Source organism: Scyliorhinus canicula, chromosome 15 (assembly GCF_902713615.1).
Source record: "Scyliorhinus canicula chromosome 15, sScyCan1.1, whole genome shotgun sequence".
NCBI classification, from domain to species: Eukaryota; Metazoa; Chordata; class Chondrichthyes; order Carcharhiniformes; family Scyliorhinidae; genus Scyliorhinus; species Scyliorhinus canicula.
The window spans coordinates 36,053,934-36,075,613 of NC_052160.1; the positions used below are offsets into that span (position 1 = coordinate 36,053,934).

At 46.2% G+C, this 21,680-nt stretch overlaps 1 protein-coding gene across 6 annotated transcripts in view; it reads right to left on the minus strand.

Moving 5' to 3' along the window:
• Positions 1 to 21,680, minus strand: part of rbfox1 (RNA binding fox-1 homolog 1) — a 2,164,526-nt gene that overhangs the window by 1,607,988 nt on the left and 534,858 nt on the right. The window lies entirely within an intron of this gene.

The window sequence follows — 21,680 nt, forward strand, 5'->3', positions numbered from 1 at the left end:
AGCTGCCTGGATTGTTTAATCTCATTTCCTTTCATGCTTGAGTGGATTTGTAGTAGCCTGCTATGAAACTAAACGCAATGTTATAAACATCTAGCTATTATTGATATCACATCAAAGCCAGTTAAATGCTCTCACTTCCCCTTTTTCTCTGCAGAAAGCACTTAGCGGCCTTTGATGTGGTCCCATTGCCAATTGTTTTATCTTCCCTCCTACTGCAAGTGGTGAGGATGAGGCAAAGAGTCTACAGAGGGATATACAGACAGGTGAAGTGAATGGGTTAAAGCTTGGCAGATGGAATATTACAGAATCATAGAATCTCTACAGTGCAGAAGGAAGCCATTTGCCCATTGAGTTTGCACTGACCCTCTGAAAGAGCACCCTACCTAGCCCACTTTCCACCCTAATCTGCACATTTTTGCACACTAAGGGGAAATCTAACATGGCTAATCCACCTAACCTGCACATATTTGGACTGTGGGAGGAAACGGGAGCACCCAGAGGAAACCTATGCAGACACGGGGAGAATGTGCAAATGCCCAGTCACACAAGGCTGGAATTGAAGCCGAGTTCCTGGTGCTGGTGAGGCAGTACTGCTAACCACTGTGCCGTTGTCAATATAACGTAGGAAAATAAAGGAGCTGAATATTATTTCAATGGAGAAAGACTGCAGAAAGCTGCAGCACAGAGGGATTTGTGGGTCCCCATGCATAAATCACAAAATGCTAGCATGCAAGTTCAGCAGATAATAGAGAAGGCAAATAGGATGTTGCCCTTTATTTCAAAGGGAATGGAATATAAAAATAGGGAAGTCCTGCTAAAACTATACAAGGCACTAGTTAGACCACACCTGAAATACTCTGAACAGTTTGGTATTATTTCAGTAAAGGGTATATTGGCGTTGGAGGCAGTCTAGAGAAAGTAAGAAGGAAACTACGATGGTATGAGGCAGTGTTGGCTATGATGGATTGAAGAACGTTTCTTAAATGCATGATGGTTGCCAATTTTCAAAGAGCGTAGGTGTAAACTGCAATAATTGTTCATTCCTGTCTGGTCCCAAAATAAAATCGGAAAGGTAGCTAATCCATGGCTTACAAGGCAATTTATCCAAGGAAGAGGCATACAAATTGTCCAGAAAATTGGTCAGAAAACAGTAGACCTGAGGATTGGAAACAGTTTAGAATTCAGCAAAGGAGGACAAAAGAATTAATTAAGAAGGGGGAAATTGAGTATGACAGTAAGCTTGCACGGAACCTCAAATCTGACTGTAAAAACCTCTATTTGTATGTGAAGAGAAAATTATTGGTGATGGTCCCTTAAAGTCAGAAACAGGAGAATTTATAATGGGGAATTAATAAATGGCTGACCAACTAAATACATATTTAGTTGTTAGGGAACACAGGGTTTAGTGAGAGGGAGGAACTGAAGGAAGACGGTATTAGGAGGGAAATTGTGTTGGGGGAATTGACAGGATTGAAGGCTGATAAATCACAGGGCCTGATAATCTACTTCCCAGAGTATTTAAGGAAGTGTCATTAGAAATAGTGGAAGCATTGGTGGTCATCTTCCAGGATTCTATAGACCTTGGAACAGTTCTCATAGAGTGAAGGGTAGCTAATGTAACCCCATGATTCATAAATGGAATTATAGAACAGCCAGCCTGACATTGGTGAGTAGGGAAAATGCTAGAGTCCATTAAAAAAGATTTAATGGCAGAGCACTTGGAAAACAGTTGTAGGTTCAGGCAGAGTCAGCATGGATTTACGAAGGAGAAATCATGCTTGACATATCTACTGGAACTCTTTGAGGATGTAACTAGTACAGTTGATGAGGGGGAGCCTGCGGATGTGCATTATTTGAACCTTCAGAAGGTTTTCGACAAAGTCGCACTTCAGAAATTACCCTGTAAAATTAAAGCATTTAAGATTAGAGGTAATGCATCGAGATGGATAGAAAACTGATTGGTGGACAGGAAACAAAGAGTAGGAATAAACAGGTCTTTTTCTGAATGGCAGGCAGTGACTAGTGGGGTACTGCAGGGATTGGTACTAGGACCCCAGCTATTCGTCAGTATATATTAATGATTTAGATGAGGGAACTAAATGTAATATGTCAAAATTTGCAGATGACACAAAGCTGGGTAGGTGGGTGAGCTGTGAGGAGGATGCAGAGATGCTTCAGTGTGATTTGGACAAGTTGAATGAGTGGGAAAGTTCATGGCAAATTCGGTATAATGTGGGTAAATATGAGGTTACCCACTTTGGCAGCAAAAACAGGAAGGCAGATTATTATCTGAATGGCTCTAGATTGAGAGAGGGGAATACGCAATGAGACGTGGATGTCCTTGTACACAAGTCACTGAAAGCCAGCTTACTGGTGCAGCAGCCAGTATTAAAGGCAAATGGTACGTTGTCCTTCATGGCGAGAGAATTTAAGTATAGGTACAGAGCTGACTTGCTGCTGTTATACAGGACCTTGGTGAGACCACACCTGGAATACTGTGTGCAGTCTTGGTCTCCTTATCTGAGGAAGGATGTTTTTGCTATAGAGGGAGTGCAGTGAATGTTTACCAGACTCCAGACTGATTGCTGGGATGGTGGGACTGTCATATAAGGAGAGATTGAGTCAGTTAGGATTGTATTCACTGGAGTTCAGATGTATATGGGGGAATTTCATAAAATGCTATAAAATTCTAACAGGACTAGACAGGGTAGATGCAGGAAAGATGTCCCCAATGGCGGGGTAGTCCAGAACCAGCGGTCACAATCTGAGGATATGGGATAAAACATTTAGGACCGAGATGAAGAGAAATTTATACACCCAGAGAGTGATGAGCCAGTGGAATCCCTACCATAGAAAGTCATTGAGGCCAAAACATTATGGGCGCAATTCTGCAACCCCGGTGCGCCAGGCACGGATCTGGGCGCAACGGGTAAATAGCGTAAGAGCCCCAAATCGGACTCCACGCCGGGTGGCGGACTGATCATGAGTCACCTGACTTATTCCGCCCGACGTGATCTGGATCTTGCCTCCATTGTGCAAGATCCAGATCTGCATCATAAATTAAAATTAGCTTAATGGATCATTTAAATACAGCATGGTAGCACAATGGGTAGCACTGTTGTTTCACAGCGCCAGGGTCCCAGATTTGATTCCCGGATTGGGTCACTGTCTGTGTAATCTGCACGTTCTCCCCGTGTCTGTGTGGGTTTCCTCCCACAAGTCCAAAGACGTGCTGTTAGGCAATTTGGACATTCTGAATTCTCCCTCTGTGTACCTGTGGTGAATGTATTCACCATAATGCATGCATGATACCATAACCTGTGACCTATGGCCTGGACGTGGTGATATGAACTGCTTCCAGGTACTGTACTGTAACCCCGGTATGGCTCCGCCTCTGGCTCCGCCCACACCAGGGCCATGTATTGGCCAGCCTCTTGTGGGTGGCATTCATCTGTACTACTGACTCTGGCTCGGCAAGTTCATGACTAATAAATTTTAGCCTACTGTTCACTCGCTCTCTCTGCCTCACTGTGAATTGAAGGTATATCTGTACCCGAACAGGCGCCAGAATGTGGCGACTAGGGGCTTTTCACAGTAACTTCATTGCAGTGTTAATGTAAGCCTACTTATGACAATAAAGACTTTTTTTAAAACAATACCCGGACGCTGGGTTTACCCAACTGCCAGACCTCAATGGCGACGTTTGCGAGACTTCACCAGGGCACTGTTTAGTACTGGTCCACACAAAAGTGGACCATGCATAATGGCACCTTGGGGAGTCTTGCAAGCATTAGGGACCACCGCTTGGTTGGAGACAGGGCAGGGTGGCACCCTGGAACTCACCTGCCACCCAGGCATTCTGGCAGTTGCACCTGGGAACCCTGGCAGTGCTACTAGGCATCCAGCACTTCCAGGGTGCCTGGGTGGCACTTCCAAGGGCACTATCAGGGTACCAGGCTGGCAGTGCCAGGGTGTTTGGGTGTCAGGTCGGCACTCTGATCTGCAAACAGCCATTCCTGCTGGTAGGACCAACTCATCAGCAGGATGTCTCTCTAAGTGCGGCCTCGGTGGGGAGAAACTCTCCGAGACCAAAAAAAAATGGCAATGTGCCATTCAATAGTGGGGTGAATCTTGGCACTGCATCTTCTGCGAATCACCCCGCCAAACATGTCTGAGAGCGGACTTCGTTTTAAGTCTGCTGAATCGCGCCCTGTAGTTAGAGATAGCTCTTGGGGCTAAAGAGATCAAAAGACAGGAGAAGAATTCCAGAACAGGTTAATGAGTTGGGTGATCAGCCATGATCGTAATGAATGGCAGAGACGACTCGAAGAGCAGAATGACATACTCCTGCTTCGATTTTCTATGTTTAAATGTTTACGGTTCACTAGGTTGATTCTGGGTATAAAGGGATTTTCTTATGAGGAGAAGTTGAGTAGAGTGGGCCTGTACTCATTGGACTTCAGAAGAATGGCAAGCAACCTTACTGAGACATATGGGATTATTAGGGGCTTGACAGGGTAGATGCTGAGAGGTTGTTTCCTCTTGTGGGAGAGTCTAGGACCAGAGGGCATAATCTCAGAGTAAGGGGTCATCCATTTAAAACAGAGATGAGGAGGAATTTCTTCTCTGCGAGTAGTGGATCTGTGGAATTGTTTACTGTAGAAGGCGTAGAGGCTTGGTCATCAAGAATGTTCCAGGCTGAGATAGATTTTTAATCAGTAAGGGAGTCGAGGGTTATGGGGATAAGGCAGGAAAGTAGAGTTGAGGATTATCACATCAGATCAGTCGTGATCTCATTGAATGGTGGGACGCAGACTCGAAGGGTCGAATTGCCGACTTCTAATGACTTGTGGTCTTCTGGTCTTTTCTTACTTTCCAGGTTAATGTTCCTCAGTTTCTCTGGTATGTTAGCCAAATACATGCTTAGAAGCTGAACATTTCAAAGCTACCATCTCATTGGAACAATCAGGCTCAACATAATCCTTTACAAAAAATGGGGCATATAATCAGCAGTGGTGTCCAGTAGATGGGACAAATGAACCTGTCAATGTTTTCCCTTTCTCCCAAGGATACAGGTCAATACCACAATTGCCCCAGTGAGGTCATTCAGCACAAATTAAGTATGGAATTGAGATCCTGATGACCTATATGGCTCATGACAAATATTTTAAACTGAGTCATCACACTGTTTCAAGATGCTTAGAACCACATGGAAATCACAGTACTGATATAGGTCATTTGGCCTAACTGATTGCTGGCAGAGTTTATGCTCCACATGAGGCTCCTCCTACCCTATTCATCTAACCCTATCAGCAAAGCGTTCTATTCCTTTCTCCCTCGTGTATGTATTTCGCTTCCCATTAAATGCATCTCCAGGGCCAGATTTTGTTGAAAAATGATTGGTGTCAGAATGATGTACACCATTAATAAAGTGGAAATTGAACAGGGACCAGGAGGTATACCCCATGAATTGCGAATTGCAACAGGTTTGCTGGCAGTTTTGCACCTCTCCATTCCTTAATGGGATCTGAGTGCTGTAGCGATATCGGAAATAAAGTGAAATTAGATTGTCAAAATTTAAGATGGTTTGAATACAAAAGATAAATATTCAAACAAGCAACACAGTACAGTGCAAGTTCCCTGCACCACACAAGAGTGTTTCGGAAAACTAAATTCATGTCACTGATTGGCAGTCTGCCAGAGAGCTGCCATGGACATGTCTGCCCCTCCCAACTCCCAACCCCAAACACTGCAGATTGTCAGGGAATCTGGATAAATGAACAGATGCATAATCGCTAGAGTGTGGAGATTTTAAAAAAATAGCAACTTGCCTGCTGCCACTTACTCCTTTCCAACTGTCAGCACTAATGCACAGTGCTTGAAGACGAGCAAACTTCTGATTCGTCAAAGTAATCATACCCAGAAGATGCAAAAACTGGAAAAGGGACTTGTATTTGTGTGGCCCGTTTCAAAACCTCAGAGGATCCCAAAGCATTTCACAAGTACTTTCAACATAATCACTGCTGTCATGTCAGAAATACAGTAACCAATTTGCGCGCATCATAATTTGACAAACATCAACAACCTGGCTGTGGATGATTAAATCATTGCCCACCTTATCTTTTCAAGCTGTGTTCCTTGGACTTAAGGGAGTGGAGATGAGGGCCTACCGAAGGAGCTATCCAGGGTGAGAGGAATGGTTTTATCATGGACAATGGCATCAAAGGTGAGGGTGCGGTTGAGCAAATGAATAGTTGCAGAAATGTTGCGGCAAAAGGAGGACAGAAGATTAGACAGATGGGATTTTGAAAGTGAATAGGACATTTTCTTTTTGGAGGAACAGGTACAGAGGAGCTAGGGCTGAGGTCATGGAAGGAAGACTTGTGTGGAGAGTGATACGAGGAAGTGATTAGACAATGAAGACCTTATTTGTAATTGATCAGAGGGGACTAGTAAAATCACATGAGATGGCAAAGTCAAGGGATATGTGAATATGAGTTAGGGAGTTTACACCGAGGGAGAGGTTTGAGGATAAGTGTGAACTTAAAGGCAAGAGAACATAAGAAATAGGAGCAAGGGTAGGCCACTGGGTCCATTGAGCCTGCTCCGACATTCACATAATCATGGCTGATCTTGGGCTTCACCTCCATTTGCCCACCCGCTCCCCATATCCTTTAATTCCCTGAGACACCAAAATATCTGCCGATTACAGTCTTGAACTATGGAGCATCCACAACCCTGTGGGGTAGAAAATGCCAAAGATTCACACCCCTTTGACTGAAGAAATTTTCCCTCATCCCAGTCCTAAATGTTCGGCTCCTTATTCTGAGATTGTGCTCCTGTGTTTTAGGTTCCTCGACCAATGGAAACAATCTCTCAGCATCCGTTTGATTTGGCCCCTTCAGAATTTTGTAGTTTTCAATGACATTGCCTCTCAATCTTATAAATGGCAGTGTATATAAACCCAATTTATTCACCCTCTCATCATAGGACAACACCCTGACCCCATTGACCAATTGAGCGAACCTTCGTGTACCACCTCCAATGCCAGGATATCCTTTCTTAAATGTGGGGACCAAAACTGCACACAGTATTCCTGACGTGGCCTCACCAATACAACTGCACAACTGCAGCAAGACATCTTTATTCCTGTACACCAATCCCTTTGCATTAAAGGCCAACATGCCATTTGCCTTCCTAATTGCTTGCTGCACCAGCATGCTAATTTTCTGCATTCCTCGTACAAGCACACCCAAGTCTCTGTGAATATCGACACTTACACGTTTCTCAGCTTTTAAAAATGGTTCTGCTTTTTTTTAAATTCTTACAACCAAAGTGAATAACTTCACACTCAATGAGGAGCTGAGATGGAGGCTGAAGTCACTGATATAGAGAGGCTGTTCAGTGCTGAGGTAGAGTGAGGAAAACAGTGAAGGTACCTTAATGAAAACGTTTTTATTGTACTTGGGAGGGCAGTAAAGAGCAATGATTTTGCATGAGATGTGAGCGGGGTAGAACTAAGTAAGGTGCTTAAAGGAGCAGCAACCCGATAAAAACTTATTTGCTCTTTGAATAGAGCACTGGGATCATTTATATTCACTTAAGAGAAAATATTGGGAGCCGGAGAATTCTAACACAGCCACCTTTGCACGAATGGAGGGGGAGGGTTTTTAAATTCTGGTAACTCCATCCCCATCGATTTTGGATTTTAAGTGTTTGGCAGTGGGTAGGTGCCTCATGAATTATTGCAATTCGGGATCAATGGGATCCGAATAACAGTTTGAGCTTGGCCTCAGCAACAAACCCACTGCAGCTTCCCTGCCAGGTAAAAACGGATTGGCAACCATTGGGAGGAGAAAGAAGCCCTCCAAGGCAATTGAAAATGAATGTCAGGGCCTCTAATGTCCCAGATTCCAAGATCTCACCCCCCCCCCCCCCCCCCCCCCCCAGGCTATCTGCTTTACTACAAAACATTTCCAAATTCATTCCCCTCGACTTCCCTGCTTTCCAGAAAGCTTTCCTGTGTTGCTGGATAGTGGCCACTTGAACTGTCAACATGGTTCCTCTGGTTAGCTGTTGCATTCGTCCCATTTCAGATGGGCATGCAGAAGGGGCCTGGAGGTTAAGGTAGCTGTGGTGAATGTATAATGCGTATAATTCACACTGTGTATCACTGTGTCCCTGTGGGCTCCATCTGTGAGCCGTTGCGTGGCTCTGCCCACAGGGGGAGATGAGGAGCTTGTACACGGCTCCACCCTTGGCTCCGCCCATGGCTCCGCCCATGGCTCCTCCCACTACCGGAAGTATAAAGTGCTGCGGTCTTGTGAGTCTGCCCTCAGTTCTTCTGGTCGCAGGCAGGCTCAGTTGTAAGTCGATTAAAGCCACAGTTTACTTCCACTCGTGTCTTGAGTGAATTGATGGTTGCATCAATAGCCCAGGACTCAAACTACGGCATGAGAGTATGTCTTGCAGTGGCATCACCCTCCCATCTGCCAGAAATCTAAGTGGGCTTAAAATCTACCCCAGGGCATCCGTTGCAATCAAAAATATCAGCCTAGACTGTGTGTTCAAGTCCTGAGTCCTTCTATTAGTCTTGAGCCCATGTCCTGTGGACTCAGATGTGAGAATGCTTCAACAAAGCGAAGACTGGCAAGCTGGCGAAACTGTCCTTCTGTACTCACCAGCCTGGATCTCAGTAGTTTAAACTTAATCACAATCAGGATTTTAAAAAATGAACTAAATTGGATTCAGATTCTGGTTCTTGAATGAGCCCTGTTAATATATTATTTACAAATGTTAAGAATTCTATACCAAATCACTTCAGTGTTTGACCAATCAATTCAAATAATAGATTTGGACTTCAGAGATAAATTTAAAAATTGGTTTTATTCAGAAAATCCAATTGTGGTGAATGTGATTCACACTAGTTGCCAATATCACTCCATGTATATATGTTCGTTATCTACCCATTGTAAGCGCAGTTGCACTATCCGACCACCAGGGGGAGTCATTTTGGGAGTACGCGAGAGTTGTACTGGACTCCTCCCTTGGCTCTGCCCAGGACTCCTCCCCCTGGGACCGATGTATAAAGATCAGTGCCTTAGAGCCAGCCTGCCATTTCACCTGAAGTTCAACGACAAATAGGCTGGCTCTATTGTAAGTGTATTAAAGCCTCTATTCAGATCCAACTACACGTGTTCGCTGAATTAATGGTTCCATCAATTTAATACACTTAAGAAGCTGCCGAAGTAAAGCATGGAATCCGCTCTAAAACCAGGACGTCTAGAACTCGATCCGCAGGATGCAGAGGCAAAAGAAACCTTCTGCCACTGGCTGGAATGTTTTAAGGCCGACCTGGCCGAAATCAGCATCGCTGAAACTACGGAGGAACAAAAGCTCAGCCTACTGCACGCGAGAGTAAGCCACAGAATTTCTACACAGCTAAATCCAGCCGGTTCCTACACCGCTGCGCTGGCGATTTTGGACAAAATGTATATTAGGCCCATGAACGAGGTCTTTGCACGCCATGTGTTCACGACTCGCCGATAATGGCCTACTGAAACTTTAGCTGAATTTGCACGCGAGTTGAACAATCTCTCAAATGACTGTGATTACCAGGCCGTAACCGCGGCCGAACATGCGGGATGTTTTTGTGGCGAGCCTTCAATCTAGCTATGTACGCCAGAGACTATTAGAAAATGGGGCCCAGGGCTTAGAGACTACCGTAGAAGCTGCTATCACAATGTAAGTTTCCTTCCGCAGCCTCAACTCATTTCCCGTGGACCCCGCTAACCCCGCATGGGCCCCCGACCTGAGGACCCCCCAAGACTGGCAAACCTCCACCATGCGGCCGGCCACATGCGATTCATGGGGGCCGCCATCTTGGACGCCATCTTCATCACCACCCTCCACGTGCGATCCATGGGCCCTAGCTGCATCCCCAGACTCAAACAGCTCATCGGAGGAGTACGACCTCCCCGGGCAGTCACCACATGGCCCGCAACTCAGCGCAGTGTTCCTGCATCAAGCTCGCCAGATCGCAGCGGCATCTACTCGACAGGACGCCCGATCGGAAGAATTCGACTCCCCCGGGCACCCACCACGCGGCCCGCAACTCAACGCGGTCACCCTCGACCAATCTCGCCCCAAGCATCTGAGAAATTCGATGACGGAGGTCCAGATCAACGGGTACAACATGTCGTGCCTCTTCGACTCTGGGAGCACAGAGAGCTTCATACACCCAGAGCTGGTAAGACGCTGTTCCCTCCCTATTTATCCCGTCAACCAAACTATCGCCCTTGCTTCGGGCTCCCATTCCATCCAAACCCAAGGCCGCACTACAGCTAACGATTCAAGGCGCTAGCTATTCCAAATTTAAACTGTATGTCTTGCCCGACCTCTGCGCGCCACTCCTCTTAGGCTTGGATTTCCAATGTAATCTCAAGAGTCTCACCCTCAGCTTCGGCAGGCCCCTGCCCCCACTCACTATCTGCAGCCTCGCCACGCTGCGCATTGACCCCCCCTCCTCTCTTCGCCAACCTCACCCCGGATTGCAAACCGGTAGCCACCCGCAGCAGGCGGCACAGCCTGCAGAATAGGGTATTTATCAGAACGGAGGTCCGAAGGCTGCTCAGTGAGGGGATCATAGAGGCCAGTAACAGTCCCTGGAGAGCTCAGGTGGTGGTCGTCAAGACCGGGGAAAAATTCCGCATGGTCGTCGATTATAGCCAGACCATCAATCGCTTTACGCTCCTAGACGCGTATCCCCTCCCCAGAATCGCAGACATGGTAAACCAGATCGCCCAATATCGGGTATTTGCCACGGTGGATCTGAAGTCTGCATACCACCAGCTCCCAATCCGCCCGGAGGACTGCCACAACACGGCGTTCGAGGCCGATGGCCGCCTCTTCCATTTCCTCCAGATTCCCTTCGGCGTCACTAACGGGGTTTTGGTGTTCCAACGAGCAATGGACCGAATGGTAGACCAGTACGGGCTGCGGGCCACGTTTCCGTATCTGGATAATGTTACCATCTGCGGCCATGACCAGCAGGACCACGACGCCAACCTCCACCGTTTTCTCCAGACGGCCCAAAAATTAAACCTTACATATAACAAGGAGAAATGCGTGTTCCGCACAAACAGACTAGCCATCCTCGGCTACGTCGTGGAGAACGGAGTCCTGGGCCCAGACCCGGACCGCATGCGCCCCTTCTTAGAACTCCCCCTCCCCCATGGCCCCAAGGCCCTCAAACGGTGCTTGGGGCTCTTTTCGTACTACGCCCAGTGGGTCCCCCAATATGCGGACAAAGCCCGCCCACTCTTCAAGGCCACACTATTTCCCCTGTCTGCTGAGGCGCGCCAAGCCTTCAGCTGTATCAGGGACGACATCGCCAAAGCAGCCATGTGGGCGGTGGATGAATCCACTCCCTTTCAGGTTGAGCGCGATGCCTCAGAGGTAGCTCTAGCATCCACTTTAAACTAAGCAGGGCGGCCCGTTGCATTTTTCTCCCGTACCCTATCCGCTTCAGAACTCCGACACTCCTCAGTCGAGAAGGAAGCACAAGCCATCGTGGAGGCTATCCGACACTGGAGGCACTACCTCGCAGGTAGAAGGTTCACCCTCATCACCAAACAACGGTCGGTCGCCTTCATCTTCGACAACTCGCAAAGGGGCAAAATTAAAAATGACAAAATTCTTTGTGCATGATTGAACTCTCCACCTACAATTACAATATCAAATATCGACCGGGGAAGCTCAACGAGCCCTCGGATGCCCTATCCCACGGGACATGCGCCAGCGCGCAAATCAGCCGCCTAAAAGCCATCCACGATGACCTCTGCCACCCAGGCGTCACCCGGCTCGCCCACTACATCAGAGCCCGAAACCTGCCTTTCTCCAACGAGGAGGTAAAAGCGGTCACCAGGGACTGCCCGATCTGTGCGGAGTGCAAACCGCACTTCTATAGACCAGACAGGGCCCACCTGGTCAAGACTTCTAGGCCCTTTGAACGCCTTGTGATTGATTTCAAAGGGCCACTCCCCTCCACTAACAAAAACATTTACTTCCTTAACATTATTGACGTGTTCTCCCAATTCCCCTTTGCTATCCCATGCCCCGATATGAACTCCCACACAGTCATTAGGGCCCTGCATAGTGTCTTCACCCTGTTCGGTTTCCCCAGCTACGTGCACAGTGACCGGGGTTCGTCCTTTATGAGTGACAAGCTGCGTCAGTGCCTGCTCGACAAGGGCATCGCCTCGAGCAGGACTACCAGTTACAACCCCAGGGGGAACGGACAGGTGGAGAGGGAGAACGCGACGGTCTGGAAGACCATCCTACTGACCCTCAGGTCCAGGAAGCTCCAAGTTTCCCAATGGCAGGAAGTCCTCCCGGACGCGCTCCACGCAATTAGATCCCTCCTGTGTACAGCTACCAACCAAACCCCCCACGAGCAGCTCTTCATTTTTTCCAGGGGCACTACCACAGGGGTCTCACTTCCGGCGTGGCTGAGGACGCCAGGCCAGGTTCTCCTAAGGAAGCACATCAGGGCGCACAAGACCGACCCCATTGTTAAAATGGTGCGCCTGCTTCATTCCAACCCACAGTACGCATTTGTTGAGTTCCCGGACTGTCGCCAGGACACAGTATCCCTCCGGGACCTGGCACCCGCTGGATCCAGCCCCCCATCTACCCCCATCGAGGAACTCCTTTCCCCGTTCCCTATGCGGCCGCCCCCTTGTGCCCCCGATTCTGCGAGCTCACCCCACCAGTCCCGAGCGCCAGCACCAGCCCGCCCCCCGCACCCCCAGTCTCCATTCGACCAGGAGGTGTATGAGGCTCGGACAAAACTCGCCCCGGAGCCGGCAACCATACCCCAGACCTCGATGCCCGCCCAGCCACCGCAAGAGGCTGCAACCCCGGTGCTCCGCAGATCGAAACGGACAATTCGTCCACCGGACAGACTGACTCTTTGAGCCATCACCCCCGCCGGACTTGATTTTTTTAACAGGGGGTGAATGTGGTGAATGTGATTCACACTATATATAGTTGCCAATATCACTCCATGTATATATGTTCGTTATCTACCCATTGTAAGTGCAGTTGCACTATCCGACCACCAGGGGGAGTCATTTTGGGAGTACGCGAGAGTTGTACTGGACTCCTCCCTTGGCTCTGCCCAGGACTCCTCCCCCTGGGACCGATGTATAAAGATCAGTGCCTTAGAGCCAGCCTGCCATTTCACCTGAAGTTCAACGACGAATAGGCTGGCTCTATTGTAAGTGTATTAAAGCCTCTGTTCAGATCCAACTACACGTGTTCGCTGAATTGATGGCTCCATCACCAATGTAAGAAAACTTACGCACCCATATACTCACAAGTGGGATACACACCAGAAACTGTATACTGCTAAGCAAATCAGGTGAGTTGTCTGTGAGGAATACCAAAGAATCATGGAAAGTAGTTGATATTTACAACCAAGATGGATGATGCCAAAGCACTATTAAGCGACTTGCTCACACCTATTAACCCTGAGATTGTCGTCATGTGATCCTCGTGTCATATGTTATTGCACCAGTTGATGGCACTGTTGCATCACACATACTTTGTTCCCACTGAAATATAGGTTGTCCCATTTCCGATGAGAAGATAAAAGACAATGCACTGTTGCAGTTGCAGTTGTACAGTTGTTCAATTTTTTCTCAAGTTATCAGTAATAGAGTTCAGGCATAAAATTGGTTTGCATCTCCTGGGATCCGTGGGATGGAATGCTGGGCCCAAAGAAACACCCGATGTTGGGCCTTGGGCTCCATTGAAATGTAAATTAGCATTTGATTTTGACCAACTGCGTTGTCAGCAGCAACCCTCAGGCAGTTTCTGTGAGGGCAGCGGGAAGCCTTTGTTAGCATTGGGCGGCAATAAAGGGAAGAGATGGCCGGGGAGGTGGGCGTAAGCGATTATTTGAAGGGGCTAATTGAAGGATGGGGGAAGTAATTGAGAGAGTGGAGGTTATTGAGATGGGGAAGCTATCAGGAGAGGGCCAACAATGGCCATCAACATTCCATGGAGCTGGGAAGAACATAATCACCTCTTCTTGTTCCACATTCAATACATTGAGGTAAATCTTTGTCAGAAAACTTAGCTTTTTGTTCAAAGGCTGATGGTCAAGCTGCACAGAGTATATTTTCCTGTAAATGCTTCTGATACAAAGATGTCAGTACCAGCCTCTTCAAAAGTAAAGCTATTTTTAAAATAATTTCCAACTGGATGTTATGAACCTTCTGCTGAATCCCATCCAGCGAGCCCCTTTACAACTCTTCCTCTTTTATTACATGCTAACCAATCCATGATGATCTTTACTTACACCAAGCTCACTTGGTAACAGTCACTTAATGAAGTGTATATTTCTCTATATCACAATATTTGCAAAAGGCATTCATTGACATTCCAACAGACAGTGATTCTAATTAATTTTCCACAGGACAAAGCTCCAAACCCATTTCAACTCCTTACCGCAATTCATCCCTTCCAGTTATTATTCTCTACCTACCAAGGATCTGTTATGCAAATAAGTGGGACATTTTCAGCATAGTAATTTGTGTGAAATTATTGAAATTATCTGCCACATAATGAAAGTAATTAGAAGATAGAAAGTATACCTTGTAATATACTAAGGATAGCATTGTGTGATGGTGGAAAAGGTGTTTGTGTCTGAACTGCATTAATGATATTACTTTTCATCTCACCGAATAGAATATCAAAATTACAAAAAAAAAAATCAGGCAGCAATATATTGGCAGTAGTTTCCTGCTTTTAGTTGACTGGCTGTTTTCATAGATCCCCAGGCAAACACATTTCATCTATTGGCTGCACTGGTTTACGGACATCCTTTGAAGTCTGATCTGATAAATTTTGACATCTAAAAAACATCATACCATGCAGAATCTATGTAGGTCAGCTTGCTCTTCATTCAGTTTTTAACCACAGGATGCATAGTGGAAAATAAGATCAAGTGTTACAGTTTTCATGTTTTATGCAATGGTTTTTTACATAATATTTTCGTAGCAGGTCTAGCAATTGGAGTATATCCCCTGCAGACTGGACACTTGCCCTAATCTGCCTTTGCAGAGTTGCCTTGATCCAATGCTCCAGGGTACAATATCCCTCCTTACCCTTCTTGACCTTTCTCATTCCAGGATTTGCCATCATCCTTCCTTCACACTCCACTTGCTAGATCCCAGTTCTACATACCTTATGTAGCTAGCAGAACTCTATAACTTCTCCAGCACGGTATCACATGGCTCTCTCTTTGATTCCCTTCCTTTACTTTCATTTACATAAGACCCTCAGTGACATCATCCATAGGCATTAGGATAGCTTCAACATGTCTGCTAATAACAGCGTTCTACCTCCCTTCCAGCATCCTTGACCCCACACCCATCGAACCGTTGTCAAAATGCCTGTACAGCATCAACTGATGGATGCACCAGAGGTTGACATCCTTCCACCTGTGATGGATGATGGGAATACAGCCTTGGAATTTGGTAAGGGATCAGATAAGATTATCTCCTGCACTTCTTTTGACAGCTGAACAGACCGATTCTGGAAAACCAATGTCGGCCACAAGTGTCACACATAAGGATGCCCCTTGACGATGCCTTACTTGCAAGGGCTGGGACCTGCTTTGAAGCTTTTTAAACCACATGTTGTCAAGGTGACGATAGCTGGTTCCGTTAGTTGCGTCAATCATCAGCTAGAGTTTCCCACTTGTTGATATGATGTTGAGGGCTCTTTGTGCCTCTCTTGAAAGCATCCGTGAATTGGAGCTTTGGGCATCCTACTGTTGTTGTGGCACTGGCTACCTCCCCAGACAATATTCTTGGGTATGCACAGCCAGCTTCCATATACCTCTGTCCTATACCTCTGCAAGCATTTTTGATTTCTCCAGTGACTTTCTAACCAGGCTCCAGATTTGCACCCTACATAAACTCCAACTTCTCCAAGGTTCTGCCCCCAACATTGCATCCTGCACACACCCAACACCTGCGCCCTCACCAACCTATCTTGGCTTTCTGTCCCCTATGCACTGAAATCAAAATCTCTCTGCAACCTTGCCCTAACCTACTCTTTGTGACTTCACCCTTGCATTCCTTGTATCCTCCATCCTCCCACTTCACTAGCAGTGACACAACCTTCACCTTTTTCTTGAGATAGTTTCTAAATCTCTCCCCCACCACATGGCTCCGTCCTATCCTTACCGGCGCTCCTTTTACACCTTTACCTCCATTCTTTTCATAATCTCTCCTGACACTTACATTTCTGCTCTGTGCCCATTTTCTATCTGTGAAGTGCCTGGGAATGTTTTACTGTGCTGGGGGAGTTTAAGAAATGTAAACTTTTGTTACTGAAGCAGCAAATATCGTATCCATTTGATTATTTTTTAAAAAGCTCTCTGACAACATTGACATTGAAAACTTCCACATCACCAGCTTCTGGACCTTCTTGTATGTTACTTTGTGTCATTGGTCCAGATTTGAGAACATCCTTTCTAGGTGACTGTTCAGGAATATGGAGGGGTCGATTTTAATTCTGCTGGTGGGAACTTTTGGAATCGTCAGGTGGAACCAGGGAAGTTGGACAGCTAAAACACAGGTTAGTTGGCAGTTTTGAACTCTCTCTTCCTCACTGCCTGCAACCTTAATCTTCAAGGTTCACTGAAACTGAGGAACCTGCCTAAAGTACATCAGGAAGCAATGCAGACCAGGCTCCTACTATTTCAATAGAACCCCGATTGCATTACAATTTAGGTTTGAACAGGGAAGCCTCTTAGTTTTCCAGTAGGATGCTGCTTTGAGACACATATGGAAATTCAGGTCACCACCTTCATCCTCCCTTGAGACTATTCCAAAACCTTCTCCCTGGCCCTTACCCAAACAGAAGCCACTTGGCAGCCAAGGCCCAAATAGCCTGCCTCAGCATGTAGCTGCCCTGTGCCCTCTTCTCTCACGTTCCAGATGGGAAATGGGCCAACAACATTTAAATGTGGTCTCGCACTTAACATTGACAAGGATCTATGGCTGCCACACTGGGCAGAAAATTAAATGGCCAGAGAGAGATCCTGCCAAAAACTCCTTCCAGGGATAACCACATTGTTTCCAGGAATGAGGCAGAAAGTCATCACACACCATTTTTTGGGTCTACCCGGCCCATATCTGTCAGTGGGAGCTCTCAGGATCACCCCTTGTACTCTTTATTCAGGCACCTGTTGTTTTGATCGTCCAGTACTACACCTTCAACAGTGAATTCAGATGCTCACACAGGTGGCAGTAGGTTCCAGAAAAGTCACTCCAGAGTTTATCTTAAATGACTGAAAATAGATCAAAGCTGCTTAGTCCGTCCTAAGTTTAAACCTGTTACTCCCAAGATGATTTGATAAAATGATAAAGAAATGTTGCACTTGGACCAGATGGGTTAGAATGAGGATGGGTTAGAATGAGGATGGGTTAGAATGAGGATGGGTTAGAATGAGGATGGGTTAGAATGAGGATGGGGGAGAATGAGGATGGGGGAGAATGAGAATGGGGGAGAATGAGGATGGGGGAGAATGAGGATGGGGAGAATGAGGATGAGGTAGAATGAGGATGGGGTAGAGTGAGGAAGGGTTAGAATGAGGATGGGTTAGAATGAGGATGGGGTAGAATGAGGATGGGGTAGATTGAGGATGGGGTAGAGTGAGGAAGGGTTAGAATGAGGATGGGGTAGATTGAGGATGGGTTAGAATGAGGATGGGTTAGAATGAGGATTGGTTAGAATGAGGATGGGTTAGAATGAGGATGGGTTAGAATGAGGATGAGTTAGAATGAGGATGGGTTAGAATGAGGATGGGTTAGAATGAGGATGGGTTAGAATGAGGATGGGTTAGAATGAGGATGGGTTAGAATGAGGATGGGGGAGAATGAGGATGGGGAGAATGAGAATGGGGGAGAATGAGGATGGGGGAGAATGAGGATGGGGGAGAATGAGGATGGGGGAGAATGAGGATGGGGTAGAATGAGGATGGGGTAGAGTGAGGAAGGGTTAGAATGAGGATGGGTTAGAATGAGGATGGGGTAGAATGAGGATGGGGTAGAATGAGGATGGGTTAGAATGAGGATAGGGTAGAATGAGGATGGGGTAGAATGAGGATGGGTAAGAATGAGGATGGGTTAGAATGAGGATGGGTAAGAATGAGGATAGGGGTAGAATGAGGATGGGGGAGAACAAGACTGGTATTTTGGAATGTCAAGCCAGAAAGGCAATTTCATTTCTCCAAACTCGACTGTCAACCACAACATTAATGTTAACGGTCCAATTCTCTGTGTCTCACTTATGCACATTTCCTCTCCGACTAGCTAAGCAAAACAGATAAAGAAGATATTTGATAAATGTCAAGCTCATAACACAGTGAAGAACCAAGCTGAATATAGAAGGTTCAGAGGAGGACTGAGGAAGTAATTATGAATAGAAGAGGGAAGAGATTAACAATTTATGACAACGGGAACATAAATGTCTTTTATCGATATATGAATAGTAAATGGTAGTCAAAGGAAGAATAGGATTTATCAGGGAGTGGGCTGCAGGCATGTCTGAGGTACAAAATAAATACTTGGTATTTGCTTTCACTAAAGTGGATGCTGGCAATGACACTGTAAAAGAGAAGGTTGTAGAGAAATCAGATAGGATGAAATAGATAGAGTTGGTAGTAAAAAGGTTACCAGCACTCAAAAGTTGGAAAGTCACCCGGTCTAAATAGGAAATGATCCTATTCAGACCTGCTGACATTTCTGGTAAGTTTGTTGAAGAAAGCAAGGCTGGGGATATTGGAGGTGTTAGGCACAATAGTCCAATCCTCCTTATGATACCAGAGGACTGAAGGATTACAAATATTACATTCCTGTTGGCCAGTCTGTTTAACGTCTGTGATGTGGAAAACTTCAGAGATGACAATCCAAGACAAAATAAATTATCACTTGGAAGAATATGGATTAATAAATGACAGCCAGAATTTTTAAAATTTCTTTGTTTGCCACAAAGAGAAAAGGTATGGAAATGTCCACACTCTGGATTTGTCCACACTCTAGATTCTTTCAAACATGATGAGAGGTCTAATAAGAGATGTTGCTCACACAATCTAAGACGGAGAACTGCAAAGGCTGTGCAGACACTCTGATGTCACTACACATCACCATGCTTCACCAGCAGGGATGTATTCTCTGATACACAGCACCCTGGGCTGGATTCTCCGCCGGCGAGATGCTCCGTTTTGCTGGCAGCCCGAGGGTTTCCCGACGGCGTGGGGCTGCCCCACAATGGGAAATCCCATTGATCAGCTGGTGAAATGGAGCATCCCGCCGGCGCGCTGAGACAGAAATGTGGCGCAGCGGAGAATCCAGCCCCCTTTACTTCATTAGTGCAGGGCAATGATTAACGTTTATACAACAGATCCACTTATGCATTATCTCTATACATATACACAATTCTGCGAATCCCATGTAAAAATCTAGCAATCAGGTGCAGCAACATTGCATGGCAGCGGAGGGGAAAATCTCACCAGAATGATCACTACCCTATTCACGGAGACTCAATTCATAGTCAGTGGCAATGGCCCTTGCTTTACACCACTGACTATAAAAAATACATTTCAATAATTATTTTCACCGTAGGAGAAATATCTGCATATGAAGTTATGTCCTTATTTCCAAGTAATGTTACGGTACACAATCCTTTAATGTTAGTTTAAATACTTTAATATAATCATGACTTCTACCGTGACAATTATTTGGGCAACTCGAATGATCATTTTATAAGACCATAAGTTGTAGGAACAGAAGTAGGCCATTCAACCCATCGAATCTGCTCTGCCATTCAATGAATCACAGCTGATCTGATATAGTCCTCAATTTCACTTTCCCATTTTATCCCCATAACCCTTGCTTCCCTTACTGATGAAAAATCTATCTCAGCCTTGACCATACTTAACAACCCAGCCTCCATAGCCCTCTGTGGGTAAAGGATTCCACAGACTTACTATCCTCTGAGAGAAGAAATTCCTCTTTATCTCTGTGTTAAATGGGCGATCCTTTACTCTGAGATTATGCTCTCTGCTCCGAGACGCTCCCACAAGAGGAAACATCCTCTCAGCATCTATCCTGTCAAGCCCCCTGAGAATCATATATGTCTCAATAAGGTTCCATCTCATTCTTCTAAACTCCAATGAGTACAGGCCAAACATACTTAACCTCTCCGCATTAGAGAACCCCTCCATACCCTTGGGGCAGCATGGTAGCATGGTGGTTAGCATAAATGCTTCACAGCTCCAGGGTCCCAGGTTCGATTCCCGGCTGGGTCACTGTCTGTGTGGAGTCTGCACGTCCTCCCCGTGTGTGCGTGGGTTTCCTCCGGGTGCTCCGGTTTCCTCCCACAGTCCAAAGATGTGCGGGTTAGGTGGATTGGCCATGCTAAATTGCCCGTAGTGTCCTAAAAAATAAGGTTAAGAGGGGGTTGTTGGGTTACGGGTATAGGGTGGATACGTGGGTTTGAGTAGGGTGATCATTGCTCGGCACAACATCGAGGGCCGAAGGGCCTGTTCTGTGCTGTACTGTTCTATGTTCTATGTTCTATACCCGCGATACTGGTGAACCTTCTCTGGACTGCCTCCAATGCCAGTACATCTTTCCTTATAGAAGACCAAAACAGTTCATAGTATTCCAAGTGTGGTCTAACTATTGCCTTGTATAGTTTTAGCAGGGCTTCCCTATTTTTATGCTCCATTCCTTTTGAAATAAAGGCCAACATTCCATTTGCCTTCCCAATTATCTGAACTTCCGTGCTAGCTTTTTGTGATTTATGCACGAGGACCCCTCTGTACTGCAGTTTTCGGCTGTCTTTCTCCATTTAAATCTCCTTTATTTTTCATACCAAATTGCATAACTTCACATTTTCCGACATGATATTCCATCTGTTTTTACCCACTCACCTAGCCTATCCTAACATATTTCTTTGTAGACTCTTTGTGTCATCTGTTACGACACCCTGGGCGAGTGCGCGGTCAATTCCAGCCCACAGACTCCGGAATCCCTATACAAATGGCATCCTCGTCCATTGCTGGGAGCTCTCAGCAAACACAGCCAGCATTCATACTTCTTCAGTCTTACGGACTCAAAAAGCTAATTCTCTTTCTCTCCACCGATGCTGCTGAGTTTTTCCAGCATTTTTCTGTTTGTGTTGCACATTTACAGTATCTGCTGTATTTTGCTTATATTTTCATTCATGCTTCTGAACTGCTATCTATCCCTGGTGCTCACAATCAATTAATCTATCTTCATGCAGGATAAGCTCTCCCACAAGATTGATGACCAGAGAGGGGATACTGGAGTTGAGGGCACTCTCCCCATACAGTGAACAGGCCACAGAGCTTGCTGACGAAGATGGGGATCATTCTGACATGGAGGGTGAGATCGGACTCCCCCAGTGAGGGTCCATCCAATATACATCGAGCACACATGGACAATGACGGTGAGTGGCATGTAGTGTAAGTGCCTGTTCAGTCAATCACTTTTTATCACTTTTCTCTATTCCAGTTACCAACAGGGAAAGGCGGAGGGAGAGCACCTCAGCCCCAGCTCAGAGACCACCTCAGG